General features: G+C 43.4%; 1 pseudogene; it reads left to right on the forward strand.

Moving 5' to 3' along the window:
- Positions 1-994: 994 nt before the first annotated feature.
- On the forward strand, positions 995-15,670 carry LOC120867642 (annotated as a pseudogene).
- The last annotated feature ends 267 nt before the right edge of the window (positions 15,671-15,937 follow it).

Raw genomic sequence — 15,937 nt, forward strand, 5'->3', positions numbered from 1 at the left:
AGCATTAAACCACATGAAGAACCTGTCTAAACACGGGATTCCAAGAGAACTTATGTGTCACTCATGCTGAAGCTGATCCTGACAACAAAAACGTTAAGTATGGTCATTTCAGCTGCCAAGCACCCACAAGTTCATGAAATGGGGATACTTGATGAGTAGTAACAACCAGGAATGTGTGAGCTACTTAGTACAGGTGGTAGGGAAGGGCCTTTCTGAGGTTATATTCAAGCTCAGACCTGGATGATAAAAAGGAAACAGTTTATCTCCATCTAGGGGCAGAGCAGCCAAGCAGATGGAATAGACTGAACAAAGGCCCCAGGGCATAAATGCTGTTGGTGTAGTTAAAGAACCAAAACAACAGAATCAGGCCACTGTGGCTGGAGCCTGGTGACTTCAGCATGTGTTGAAGTATGATTTCTAACCATACCTTCCTTGAAGAGGGCCCCCAAGTTTTTACAATTCTACTCAGTAAAAACTGGACCTGCTTTTGGAGTGAAGGCAGTGAAGCTTGGTAACGTTAGACTCTGGACCCATCATTCTCAATGAGCAGGCCGTGGCACACCACTGTTCCCCAGGTCCTTCTCGGCAGGGGCGCGGGTGGGAGTCAGATTTCACCGAATTGTAAAATATACTCTGCTTCACAGAGAATTTGTGGTTATCTGTAGGAGTGCTGAGCTGAGGGGTGGCAGGATGTGGTGTGTGTGGAGAATGTGATGTAAGTCAATGTTAAGAAGCATACTGTAATGCCATCTCCTGGGATGGACTGAGAAGAGGAGTCTCTAAGTGCAGAGTCGTGGGGGGAAGGAGGGTGAACTGAGGCCCAGAGCATAGAGTGACTTCTGGGCACACTCTCGTACACACCATCCAGACACGGGAGTGGGTGCTGCGTTGCCACCACTGCTGAGGGCTTCTGTGTGTCTCTTCATCCCTCACAGCGTGCCTTCAAAAGTTCAGTACTCATAAAGTTCTGGAAACTGGGAAAAATGTGGAGAACATGATGCCAGACAGCATTTACAAGCGCTATGTAGGTGAAACAGTCAGACATCTGGCTGACCTAGCAGTTCTTTCTGCAACTGGGGAAGCCCTGGCCCAAGAAGTAGGGTTTACACCCAAGCCAAGAAGTTTCTGGAACCGTGAGGGCAGGATGAGTGACTCAGAGAGGTGATGCAGTCCAGAAGGGATATTTTAGGAATTACTGTAAAATCAGTGGTTTAAAAACCTGAGCTAATAAAGTTGGAGACTGGGGGTGTGGTGGGAAACCTGTAGGCGCCAAGTCTTCCCATAGCTTGCTAGTACTAGAAACCAAGAGAGAACAGCAATGAGTATCATCTAAGAGGAGAAAATGATGATATCAGATCACAGAAACGATCAGGTGGCAGTATAAACACTTCACGGTATTTTCATGAATAAATATTTCCTAGTTCTTTTTGGTTAGATAAACACTTTGTTATCTTAGATCATGCTCAGACAGATAAATGTGATCATATTCATTTTAAAGGACACTGCTTCAGTCATTTGAAGTGGTCGTAACAAACTAACGCAGACTAGATGTCTTAAACAACAAACATTTATTTCTCATAGATCTGGAGGTTGGAATTCTAGGAACAGGGTGCCAGCATGGTTGGGTTTGGTGAGATCTCTCTTCTAGGTGGAAAGATGGATTTTTCACTGTATCCTCACATGGTGGAAAGATGGTGAGAGAGCTGTCTCAGGTCCCTTTTATAAGGGATCTAATAAATGGGACGCTAATCTCATTCATGAGGGCTCCATCTTTGGGAACTAATTACCTTCCCAAAGTCCCTCCTCCCCCCACTAGTAGCATCACACTAAGGATAGAATTTCAGCATATGAACTGGGTGGTGGGGGTGTCAGTATACAAATAATGTAGCTCATTGCTGATCATGTCCTTGGGTACATACTGAGTCACACCTGACTTTCTGCAACTCCGTGGACTGTAGCCCATCAGGCTCCTCTATCTATGGGATTCTCCAGGCAAGAATACTGGAGTGTGTTGCCATTTCATCCTCCAGGGATTTTCCCAACCCGTGCCTCCTACATCTCTTACATTGTCAGGCAGGTTCTTTACCACTGAACCACTCGGCAAGCCCATTGCTGGCCATATCAGGTTCCAAAGTGTACTTCATATTCATTACATTTGTGGAAGTACCAACCAGCGAGAACGTTCTGCATGGTTTCAGCCATGTCTGGGCATCCAGTTACAAGATAGTTCTTGGTAATATACAAAATTCCAAATTCTCTTGCCTTTTTGACAGGCATTGCTGACTCAGCATTCCATTCAGATCGTGAAACACATACCTTTTTTTTTTTAATATTCATCATCATTTAATAGTTTTTTGGTTTTTTTTTTCCTTTGAACGTGAGGTACCTAGGGAAAATGTTATATCCTCATTTTAAGCTAAATATAACCTCTCCAGATGGAAATTGAAACTAGAAAATGTGCTATCTTATTTTAATTCTTTTTTTCCCCTTTCTCCTCTATGATCATAGAAGAAATTCACTGAAAACCAGCTAAGTAAAAAAATATTCCCCACATTTATTTTTCCCAGCCTGAGTAAAATTTGAAAGTTAAGTCACTTCTTTATAAGCCAGAACTCTGAAAATATGCTTTTTGTAATTGTTTTGGGAAAAGGTGACATTATAATAATCATAATAATATTATTCTACAAAGATAAAGATGTATCTTTGTATGTATCTTTGTATGATTGAAATTTAATCTGAGAACATTAACTTCCTATGATTTGTTTTAATAGGAAAGGTAGACTAGTATGCACTTTTCACTTTTGAGAACTTTTAATTTAAAAACTGAATAATCATTTCACCTTTGTTTTAAAAAATAGGTATATATGTTCAATTCACGTCAGTTGCTCAGTCATATCTGACCTTTTGTGACCCCATGGACTGCAGCACACCAGGCTTTCCTGTCCATCACCAACTCCCAGAGCTTGCTCAAACTCATGTCCATTGAGTCGGTGATGCCATCCAACCGTCTCATCCTCTGTCGTCCCCTTCTCCTCCTGCCTTCATTCTTTCCCAGCATCAGGTTTTTTCCCATGAGTCAGTTCTTTGCATCAGGTGGCCAAAGTATTGGAGTTTCAGCTTCAGCGTCAGTCCTTCCAATGAATATTCAGGACTGATTTCCTTTAGGATGGACTGGTTGGATCTCCTTACAGTCAAAGGGACTCTCAAGAGTCTTCTCCAACACCACAGTTGAAAAGCATCAATTCTTAGGTGCTCAGCTTTCTTTATAGTCCAGCTCTCACATCCATACATGACTACTGGAAAAACCATATTTTTGACTAGATGGACTTTTGTCAGCAAAGTAATGTCTCTGCTTTTTAATATGCTGTCTAGGTTGGTCATAGTTTTTCTTCCAAAGAGCAATTGTCTTTTAATTTCATGGCTGCAGTCACCATCTGCAGTGATTTTGGAGCCCAGAAAAATAAAGTCTCTCACTGTTTCTATTGTTTCCCCATCTATTTGCCATGAAGTGATGGGACTGGATGCCATGATCTTCGTTTTTTGGATGCTGAGTTTTAGGCCAGCTTTTTCACTCTCCTCTTTCACCTTCATCAAGAGGCTCTTTAGTTCCTCTTCACTTTCTGCCATAAGGGTGGTGTTATCTACATATCTGAGGTTATTGCTAGTTCTTCTGGCATTCTTGATTCCAGCTTGTGCTTCTTCCAGCCCAACATTTCTTATGATGTACTCTGCATATAAGTTAAATAAGCAGGGTGACAATATACAGCCTTGACGTACTCCTTTCCCGATTTGGAACCAGCCTGTTGTTCCATGTCCAGTTCTAACTGTTGCTTCTTGATCTGCATATAGATTTCTCAGGAGGCAGGTCAGGTGGTCTGGTATTCCCATCTCTTTCAGAATTTTCCACAGTTTGTTGTGATCCATACAGTCAAAGGCATAGTCAATAAAACAGAAGTAGATGTTTTTCTGGAACGCTCTTTCTTTTTTTATGATCCAAAAGCAAGGAGACTCTTGAGAGTCCCTTGGACTGCAAGGAGATCCAACCAGTCCATCCTAAAGGAAATCAGTCCTGAATATTCACTGGAAGGACTAATGCTGAAGCTGAAACTCCAATACTTTGGTCACCTGATGCAAAGAACTGACTCGTGGGAAAAAACCTGATGCTGGGAAAGAATGAAGGTGGGAGGAGAAGGGGATGACAGAGCATGAGGTGGTTGGATGATATCACTGACTCAATGGGCATGAGTTTGAGTAAGCTCTGGGAGTTGGTGATGGGCAGGAAAGCCTGGTGTGCTGTGGTCCATGGGGTCGCAAAGAGTCAGACACAACTGAGCAGCTTAACTGATCTGAATCAAACTGATCACATGAACCACAGCCTTGTGTACATATGTATTTACCTGCAAAAATTAAATTATGAAAGAGTATATCCCGAAATGCACATAATCATCACCTCTAAGGTGTGATTCTTTTCTTTTTTATATTTTCACATTTTTTTAACAATGTTATGTTAAGTCACTTCAGTCATGTCCGGCTCTTTGTAACCTCGTGGACTATAGCTAGGCCAGGTTCCTCTGTCCATGGGATTCTCCAGGCAAGAATACTGGAGTGGATTGCCATGCCCTTCTCCAGGGGACCTTCCCAACCCAGGGATCAGACCCACATCTCTCATGTCTTCAGCATTGGCACGGGGCTCTTCACCACTAGTGCCACCTGGGGGGCCCTCTGAAACCATAGAGCTGTCTACAAAAGCAGGGCATTCAGGACAGTCCTGCTCAGGACACTCTTGGCTGCAGAAGTAGACACATACCCAGGCACACCAGCTCTGCTCATGGCTCCAAAGCCACACGTGTGCGGGCATACTCCGTGGGGGACCAGGCTGACTGGCTCTCATGGGAAGACCTGGAGAACATTGCAGAAGAAGGTTCTCCTGGGGAGAGGACAGGCATTCTGACCAAGCAGGCCCAAGTTCAAGGCTTTCTGGCCTAGACCATAGACCTGGGCTCCCAGAGCTGCCTCTGCAAAGCCAGGGGTCCTTCTGAGTGCCCCACTGGCACATCCAATTGGCGCCTCCCTCATAGACATGAGAGCCAGCTCTCCAGGGAGTCTTGATGCAAACAGTCACTAGGGGTGATGATTAGGGAATCCAGCTTCCCTGGGTTAGGCCATTCACCTAACAATTATTTAGTCTGTCTTTTTTTTTTCTGGCTTCACCATGAAACGTTAGTTCCCCAACCAGAGATGGAACCCACACCTCCTGCCTTGGACACACGGAATGTTAACCAGTGGACCAGCAGAGAAGTCCCTAGTCTGCCCTTCTTTGTGCCCAGGTGTGTGGTGGAGTGCTGAGCACGCTGTAACACTGTCACCTGTAGTCACTGTCATTGTGGCCCTCACAGCAACAAAGATATAGAAATGGATTTGGGTCAAGTCAGCCTGACCCATAGCTCCATTCTGTCTGTCAGCCCCAAATAACAAGTGTGGTGTGAACAAGCTAGGCCATGCTGGTCTACTCTGCTGGGTGCTAAGGCAAGGAGGGGGAAGATAAGAACAAAAGGTGTTGGGACAAGGGCTCAGATTGTGTACACTCTCAGTTGATAAACTGTGCTATGTGGGAAAGCACTATATTTAAAAGATGTCAATGACTTCCTGCTCAGCAAAGGAATCAACGTGGTGACGCTATCCTATAGGATGGGATAAAATACATGGAAACCACAAATCTGATGTCCAAGTATATTAGAAACTCCTACAACTCAATAGCAAGATAACTTAAAACTTGATTAAATGGGCTAAGGACTTGAAGACACTTTTCTGCAAAGAAGACATACAAACAACTGACAGGCAGATGAACAAAGGCTTAACATCACTGATTATCAGGGAAATGCAAATCAAAACCATAATCAGATCTCACCTCACCTGCCAGGATGGCTATTTTCAAAAGAGGCAGCAAATGTTGGCGAGGAGGTGGAGGTTGTGGCAAGGATGGAAAGGCTTGCACATTGCTGGTGAGAATGCAAGCGGATGCACCCACTACGGAGAACAGTACAGAGATTCCTCAAAAAAGTGAAAAAAAAAAAAATAGAGCTACTATGTGATCCAGCAATCCCAACTCTGGGTATCTGATCCAAAGAACTGCAATCAGAGTCTCAAAGAGAAATTAACATTCCCATGTTCAAAACAGCAGTATTCACAATAGCCAAGGTGTGGAAGCAACCTAAAAGTCCATTGACGGATGAATGAATAAAATCAATGTGGCATATACACATGGGGGAATACTATTCCACCTTATGATAAAAAGAAACTCTGCAATATGCAACAACGTGGATGAACCTCAAGGATATTATGCTAAATGAAATAAGCCAGCTACAGAAAGACAAATACTACATGATCCTGCTTACTTGAGATATGTAAAATAGTCAAATTTATAAAATCAAAGAAGGGTGGTTGCTAGGAGCTGGGAGTGAGGGATATAGGGGAATACTCATCAGCAGGCATTAACTTTCAGTTAAGGAGGATAAATAAGCTCTAGAAAAGCTGTATAACATTGTCAGCCTAAAGCCAACAATAATGTACATGTACAAATGTGGTAAGAAGGTAGATTTCATGTTAAGTATTCCTATCAAACTGAAATCAATATTAAAATGCATCAATGGCTGTTAGTTTGAGGATTAAGGGAGGAATCCTTAACGTGGTTTTTATATTGTTAAAGACGCTGGCCCTTGGTTACCTGTCTGGTCTCATTCTGACCCTCCCTGCTCCCTGCTCCTGGCAACTGTTGTGTTCACTTGCTTCTTCCAGCTTGAAAAGCTTACACGTTGTCTTTCCTTTTGCCTCAAATACTCTCCTCTTTACGTGTCCCATTCTTCTCTACTCGCACTTCAGATCTCCTCAGGGCAGCCTTGCCTGCCCACTCTGATCAAATCAAATATGCCCCATGGAGGAACCGGATGGGAGGAACCCCCACAGGACCTCTCCAGGGTAGCACTCACATCACTGGCATGTTAACATTTATCTGTGCGATTACGATATCTGTTTTCTCAAATGCGCAACGAGCTTCTGAAAGGGCAGAGTATGCCTCGTCTCCCTTCTCTGAGCACACTTTTTAGTGTTTCTGCTAATTTTGTCCCTGCATTGCAGGTAGTCTCCTGCACTGCAGGTGGATTCTTTACCGACTGAGCCAGCAGGGAAGCCCTTAAACTCATAAACGTAGTGCTAAATATGTATTTGTTGAATGAGTGAAAGAATGGGTGAACTGATGGAGCTGGCAAGTATAAAACAGGGCATTTAACCAAGTCATAGAACCAAGTAACCAAGTCTGTTTTTTGCTTATCCTTGGGTCCCTATTATCTAGCTCAGTGCTTAAGAAAGCAGTTACCTAAGTCCAGGTTTTTTAAGCTTTAATGTTCATATGAGTCCCTCAAGGTTCTTATTAGAGCACAGTTTCTGATTCAGTAGATCTGAAGAGGAGCCTGAGATTCTGCATTTCCAAGAAGTTCCTAAGTGATGTTGAGGCTGCTGGTTCAAGGACCATTCTTCATCAAGGCTTGTTGATAAAAAAAAATTAATCGATAGTCAATCTAAGAAAGAAATGGAACATTTTATTCAGGCCAACCAGAGGATTATAACCCAGGAGACAGTCATTCAGAAACTTCTGAGGACTATTCCACCCATTAGAGGTCAAACCACATTTATATAAGTTTTTGAGACAAAGGGTTATACATCAAAATAAGACTAGTCATTGTAACCCCTTACAGAATTGAGAAAGGAATGTCATCTCCTAAGGAGTTATCTTGCTGGTGTCAGGAAGAAATTGCTTCTTCTTCTTTTTTTTTTTTTTTGATTAGTAGGCATTCCTGAGTCTTCTTAGGGGATCTAGTTAAGGTACAATGCACACTAAAAGGAGAGGGGTAGGAGCTCAAAAGATAGAAAACATTTTATGTTAAGTTCTTTTCTTGCCCTGCCTTAAAAATTATTTCATTTCATTACCTCTAAGCAATCTACTATACAGATCTTCCTTGACTTATAGTGAGATTCCATCTGATAAGCCCATCATAACTGAAAAATATGCTATGTTGGAAATGCATTTAATGTATCTGACCTGCTGAATACCATAGTTTTACCGTAGCCCGCTGCTGCTGCTGCTGCTGCTAAGTTGCTTCAGTTGTGTCCGACTCTGTGCGACCCCATAGACGGCAGCCCACCAGGCTCCTCCGTCCCTGGGATTCTCCAGGCAAGAACGCTGGAGTGGGTCGACCATAGCCTAGCCTACCTTAAAGTGCTCAGAACACTACATTACCCTGTATGTGTGTGTGCTTAGTCATCAGTCGTGTCTGACTCTTTGTGACTCCCTGGACTGTAGCCCACCAAGCTCCCCTGTCTGTGGAGTTTTCCAGGTGAGAATACTGGAATGGGTTGCCGTTTCCTCCTACAGCGGATCTCCCTGACCCAGGATTCAAACCCGAATCTCTTGCATCTCTTGCACTGGCAGGCAAATTCTTTACCACTGTGCCACCTACATTACCCTAAAGTTGAGCAAAATCATCTAACACAAAGCCTAATTTATAATGAAGTTGTGACTATTTCGTGTAATTTATTGAATACTATACTAAGAGTGAAAAACAGAGTGGTTCTGAGAGTACAGAATGGTTCTATCAGTTGTTTACCCTGTGATCGGTGATTGACTGGGAGCTGCACTCGCTGCCCTGTCCAGCATCTCAAGACAATATCATAGTGCTAGACTGGAAAAGATCAACATTCAAAATTAAAGGTACAGTTTCTGCTGAATGTGTGTTTCTTTCACATCATCATAAAGTTGAAAAATTGTAAGTCAAACCACTGTAATTTGGGGACCATCTATAACTGCAAGAGGATACTGATCTGGAGTGGTATATCAGTTAGAGTGCTTTTGATTGCAGGTAACAGAAAATGCACCTCAAGATGGCTTCATTTCAGTTCAGTCGCTCAGTCATGTCCGACTCTTTGCGACCCCTTGAATCACAGCACGCCAGGCCTCCCTGTCCATCACCAACTCCCAGAGTTCTCTCATACTCATGTCCATTGAGTCGGTGATGCCATCCAGCCATCTCATCCTCTGTCACCTCCTTCTCCTCCTGCCCCCAATCCTTCCCAGCATCAGGGTCTTTTCCAATGAGTCAACTCTTCACATGAGGTGGCCAAAGTACTGGAATTTCAGCTTTAGCATCATTCCTTCCAAAGAAATCCCAGGGCTGATCTCCTTTAGGATGGACTGGTTGGATCTCCTTGCAGTCCAAGGGACTCGCAAGAGTCTTCTCCAACACCACAGTTCAAATGCATCAATTCTTCAGCACTCAGCTTTCTTCACAATCCAACTCTCACATCCATACATGACCACAGGAAAAACCATAGCCTTGACTAGACAGACCTTTGTTGGCAAAGTAACGTCTCTGCTTTTGAATATGCTATCTAGGTTGGTCATAACTTTCCTTCCAAGGAGTAAGTGTCTTTTAATTTCATGGCTGCAATCACCATCTTCAGTGACTTTGGAGCCCCAAAAAATAAAGTCTGACACTGTTTCCACTGTTTCTCCATCTATTTCCCATGAAGTGATGGGACCGGACGCCATGATCTTCGTTTTCTCAATGTTGAGCTTTAAGCCAACTTTTTCACTCTCTTCTTTCACTTTCATCAAGAGGCTTTTTAGTTCCTCTTCACTTTCTGCCATAAGGGTGGTGTCATTGTATATCTGAGGTTATTGATATTTCTCCCGGCAATCTTGATTCCAGCCTGTGCTTCATCCAGGCCAGTGTTTCTCATGATGTACTCTGCATATAAGTTAAACAAGCAAGGTGACAATATACAGCCTTGACGTACTCCTTTTTTGGAACCAGTCTGTTGTTCCATGTCCAGTTCTGTTGCTTCCTGACCTGCATACAGATTTCTCAAGAGGCAGGTCAGGTGGTCTGGTATTCCCATCTCTTTCAGAATTTTCCACTGTTTATTGTGATCCACACAGTCAAAGCTGGCTTACTTAAAAAATAAAGATGGTTTATCTTGTCATGTAACTGATTATAACTTGGCAGTGTGGAATTCAGGTACAATTTGATCAAGGCTATAGCTCTGTTGCTCTGTGATTCTTTTGGTGCTGCCCTCCTCTGAGCACTCTTTCCATTTTTGGTCAACTTCTTTGATAGTGGCAAAATGACTGCAGCTTTTTCAGCTGTCATATCTCTATATTTTACCATCCAGTAGAAAAAAATTTATCTGTTTTCCTAGCCATCAAGAAAAGTTCTGTTTTAAATTCTGACTTAGGTCATATGTGGGGTGAGATGGGAGGAATTTATAATGTATTTGGCTGAAGCTCTGTGTTTGTTAGTTTCAAAAGAGGTGGCTTTTGTCATCCTATCTGGCTGCCTGGTCCTGATGGTACATAGGTGCTCAGATAATGCCATCAGTGTGACTTGAGTGTTTATAGCTTCCATGAAGTCACAGACATATTTGTAGACGCATGCCTCCAGCACCTCCCTGGAGCAGGGATTCTCAACTCTGCCATACTGAATCATTTGGGAAACCTTAATGGTGCCTAGCTTCCACCCCAACTCAAACAAACAAGACTTTCTTGGGGTAAAGTTCAATAATCCAAGTTTGACAAAGGTCCTTGAGTGACTCCAATGTTCAGCCAGGATTGGAACCCACTTATCTACAACAGTGCTGCTCAGTAGGGTGTAAAGGAGGGGAGGTTCTGTCCCCAGGGGACACTTGTCATTGGTCATTGACATTCTATTGATATTTGGAGCCGTTTCTGGTTGCCATAACTGGAGGTAAGTCATTATAGGTATCTAATAGGATGGTGCTAAACATTCTATAACGTAGAGGATAACCCCCAACTGCAAAAAAACTACCTGGGCCAGGTGTTAATAGTATGGAAGTGGAGAACATTTGACCTAGAGGGCCAAGATGTTAGAACCAGTCATTTGTTTGCAGCATGTTCTGGCACCCTGGTAGGCGAACACATAGGGTAGAATGGTTGTTTTCAGGCCTTATTGTACTTAAGGATTAGCAACAGTACTTGTTTAAAATGAAACTTCCTGGGTCCCATGCTCTGAAGAATTAATTCATCCAATCTGAAACGAGAGTCCAGTTAGCTGAACACTTACTTTGATAAAGTTGATTTGAATGTCAGTGTTCCACAGAGCACACCTTGAGAAACAATAACAGAATATTCCTTGGCCTTATAAAATCAAATAAAAACCCACCTCTCGTCTTCTTTGGAGGAAAGGTTGCCTGAAGACCAGGGTTCCAGTGCACTAAGCGAGTTCTGAAGGTTTCACTGACATTCGTTTTTATAGCCCTGAGGAGGTAAATTCTCTCCTTTCTGAGAGTGCTGAGAGATGAGTCAGAAAGAAAAACAAGATACCACCCCCCCACACAGGAATGTCCAGTTTATTTGAGTCCTTTAAAGTAGTTGCAATGAGCCTAGTCTGAGCCTCCTCGAAGCTCTGTGGCCAGGACTGTGTTTATCATCTCACTGTGAGGCCTGCGTGTGAAACCCCCAGGTACCAGACCCTGGCTGTCTGGGAGATTTAGGGAAGAGAGAGGTGGCCTTGTGAACTTCAGCCATCCAGCCTGCCTCCCGAGGTGGGGGACCCTGGGCCTCTGTCAGAGATCCAGCACTGGGCATACACACTCCTTCAGCCGGCACAGCTAACTGCCTCTTCCCTTTGCTGCTTGCATAGGTTTAGCAGAATTTATCCTAAAAATAGCAGAGCAGAGTCCTGTCTGGATACCTGCTGCCCAATGTTTCTTCAGGGTTGTGCAGTGATGGTTCTGCCACACTTGTCATCTCCTCGTAGAGGCAGCATTTTGCAGGATGGCTGATAAAGAACCGTACTGGGCTTTGGAGACAGAAGACAGCAGTTAAGTCCAGGCTCTGCCTCTGACCAACCTCACTGACTTTGGATAAGTCACGTAACCCTTGTGGGTGGGGCTCAGTTTTACAAACATGTCTATAAAATGGATACCTTTTAAAAATCAATTATGTGGGATCAGTCTGAGCGTCAAATCAGATAAAATGTGTGTTAGTGCTTGGTTCTTTGGTTGGTAAAGAACCATATGTGGGTCCCCATTCTAAGCAGATGGTGGTCCCCTTAATACTGATGATGCCCAACACATTCCTGGCACATAGCAGACAGTATATGATGCAAACATCCACTGTTTCTCTTCTTGTCTTTATTTGATTAGTGCTGTCTCCCTGTCCTAATTCCACCAAGGCAGAGGCAGTGTCTAACTTTCTGCACATCTGTTTTCCTCTATTTTCTAGCCCAGTGCCCAGCTTGATAAATACTTGTTGAGTAAGTGAACAAATGAACAAATATATGAGAAATGGTAGTCAAGTCAACAAAGGTTTTGAGAATGCCTCCCACATGCTACGGTTGAGTGGTCAGGAATTTTTTGTGGGCAAGAAACAGAAACCCAATCAAACTAATGTAAAGTGAAAGAAATAACCAAGGCTAGAAACACAGCTGAGTCTTGAGGGGCAAGATGAAAAGCTGGAAACCAGCATGCTCCAATCAACGAGTTCACTTGCCCGGACTATCTCTCCCTCTCTCTTCCTCACTCTTCTCCCATCTCTTCACTTCCTCTCGACAGTGGGTTTTATTCTCTTTACCTTCATACTAGCTCCTTCTGCTTTGAATATATTTGAGATCCAGACCTCTCCAGCTTCACATTTTAAGCACCAACTCTCTCTGAGTGCAAGCCCAAATTTTCCAGAACAAAATTAGGAATGTCTCAGCTTAGAGAAGGAATCCACCCCAGGTCTAACCAGTCATGATGGCAGAGGTAGTATGTGTGGTGAGGGAGGTCCTTTGAGCCACCCCCAGTGTGGAGGGGCCCCAGAAGCAGAGGCGCAGAGGGCAAACACTGACTGGTTCTCTCAGAGGGGGAGTGGAGGCTGAGCGGTGATTATCGATAGAGATTATTGTGTCTGGAACATTGGCACTGTGTTGAGCGCTGGGGCATGGACCATTCATTCATTATTTCAGAAATATCCACTGAATGCCTGCCATGTTCTGGTCTTTATTCCAGGTGCTGGGATCCAGCAGTGAGAAAGAAGACAGTCAGGAACTTTGTCCCCCCGGAACCCTCATTCTACAGGACAAACAATTGTACATTACAGCGAATGTGAACACTAGCAGAATAACTTCAGATAAGTGCCTGGAGGAAATGGCAATAAAATAAAAGATGACAGGGCAAGGAGTGAGGCGGTTATTTTTAATGGCCACTTACAGTGTTAAGTTATGACCAACCTAGATAGCATATTCAAAAGCAGAGACATTACTTTGCAGACTAAGGTCCGTCTAGTCAAGGCTATGGTTTTTCCTGTGGTCATGTATGGATGTGAGAGTTGGACTGTGAAGAAGGCTGAGCACCAAAGAATTGATGCTTTTGAACTGTGGTGTGGGAGAAAACTCTTGAGAGTCCCTTGGACTGCAAGGAGATCAACCAGTCCATTCTGAAGGAGATCAACCCTGGGATTTCTTTGGAAGGAATGATGCTAAAGCTGAAGCTCCAGTACTTTGGCCACCTCATGCGAAGAGTTGACTCATTGGAAAAGACTCTGATGCTGGGAGGGATTCGGGGCAGGAGGAGAAGCGGACGACTGAGGATGAGATGGCTGGATGGCATCACTGACTCGATGGACATGAGTCTGAGTGAACTCTGGGAGTTGGTGATGGACAGGGAGACCTGGCGTGTGATTCATGGGGTCGCAAAGAGTCGGACACAACTGAGCGACTGAACTGAACTGAACTGAATGGCCCAAAATAGTGCCAGGATCTTGTTGTTCTATTTATGAAGAAGGACTTAAAAGTAGAGTCCAGAATGTTCCTTGCAATTTTCTCTGTGCTTATCATGATATGAAGAACAATCCAGGGCAAGGAATGGAGTTTGTGCTGGTTTAGGAAGAACCAGGGGCAGGAGTCACCTTCTCTAACTCTCTATGGCTCAGGACAAGCCACATTCCAAGAGCCACCTATCTTTGCTTTCTTTGGGGGCCTCCCTAGTGCCAGCATCAGGGGGAAGGCGGGGGAGTGCATGGGAGAGACGTTCATCTGTTTATCACAACTTGAAGTCTCGTGGACTTTTCCCAATAGTCTTCCACAGAAGGGATGTAGCAATGGGCAAGTCTATTCTCTCAGCATCCTTAGAAATAGCAACAGCTGCTTTTTTAGTGCCATCTGCTCATGGCGCCGCCTCCTGCTCCTCCCGCCGCTGCCCTAGTCACTGCCTGCTCAGCTCGGGCCGCTCGGCTCCCCGCTCTCGCCACCGGAGAGCTGAGCTGGAAAACGAAATTTGCCATTTTTGAAAATACTTGGCATTTGTACAACATGGCAGACATTGACAAGTAATTGGTACATTTGAACCTTACAAAGGACAGTCTGAACTTGATCAAGATTTGGATGATGTTGAAGAAGTAGAAGAAGAAGAAACTGGTGAAGAAACAAAAATCAAAGTGCGTCAGCTGACTGTTCAGATGATGCAAAATCCTCAGATTCTTGCAGCCCTTCAAGAAAGACTTGATGGTCTGGTAGAAACACCAACAGGATACATTGAAAGCTTGCCTAGGGTGGTTAAAAGACGAGTGAATGCTCTCAAAAACCTTCTAGTTAAATGTGCACAGATCGAAGCCCAATTCTATGAGGAAGTTCATGATCTTGAAAGAAAGTATGCTGTTCTTTATCAGCCTGTTTGATAAGCGATTTGAGATCATTAATGCCATTTATGAACCTACAGAAGAAGAATGTGAATGGAAACCAGATGGGGAAGATGAAATTTCGGAGGAGCTAAAAGAAAAGGCCAAGATTGAAGATGAGAAAAAGGATGAAGAAAAAGAAGATCCCAAGGGAATTCCTGAGTGTTGGTTGACCGTTTTTAAGAATGTTGACTTGCTCAGTGATATGGTTCAGGAACACGATGAGCCTATTCTGAAGCACTTGAAAGATATTCAAGTGAAGTTCTCAGATGCTGGGCAACCTATGAGTTTTGTCTTAGAATTTCACTTTGAACCCAATGAATATTTCACAAATGAAGTGTTGACAAAGACATAGAGGATGAGGTCAGAACCAGATGATTCTGATCCCTTTTCTTTTGATGGGCCAGAAATTATGGGTTGTACAGGGTGCCAGATAGATTGGCAAAAAGGGAAGAATGTCACTTTGAAAACGATTAAGAAGAAGCAGAAACACAAGGGACGTGGGACAGTTCGTACTGTGACCAAAACAGTTTCTAATGACTCTTTCTTTAATTTTTTTGCCCCTCCTGAAGTTCCTGAGAGTGGAGATCTGGATGATGATTCTGAAGCTATCCTCGCTGCAGACTTTGAAACTGGTCACTTTTTACGTGAGTGTATAATCCCAAGATGAGTGTTATACTTCACTGGAGAAGTTATTGAAGATGATGATGATAATTATGATGAAGAAGGTGAAGAAGCGGATGAGGTAATGTGTACCAAATGAGCAAGTAATTCTCTGTTTAACACATTGAGAAGCAAATTGAGCGACTCATGTATTCCATTGGTATATTCATTATTCCATGATATGGGATACAAACATTTTTTTTTGAAAAACGTGGTTTTAGAATTCTACATCCAAGCAATGTATGTATGAGGTTTCAATAAATAAACTGCAAAACTCAAAAAAAAAAAAAGAAAAGAAATAGCAATAGCTAACGTTTACTGCAAACTTGACTATAAGAAGCAATTAACTATTCTGGTCAACAATTTCAGCGTAAGAGAGGATACTCCACACGGTCAGAGGGTGTCCTGCAATTCAAGTCAATTCTGACACTCTCTAAGGAGAGATAGCTCCAGGTTCCACAGGTGAATAATTCAATCCCACACCTTGTTAACATAAAAAGATACTTTTGTCACTCATCACTTGGGATATTCTTAGGGTTTTAGGAG

This window comes from Oryx dammah, unplaced genomic scaffold (assembly GCF_014754425.2).
Source record: "Oryx dammah isolate SB20612 unplaced genomic scaffold, SCBI_Odam_1.1 HiC_scaffold_9, whole genome shotgun sequence".
Taxonomy (NCBI): domain Eukaryota; kingdom Metazoa; phylum Chordata; class Mammalia; order Artiodactyla; family Bovidae; genus Oryx; species Oryx dammah.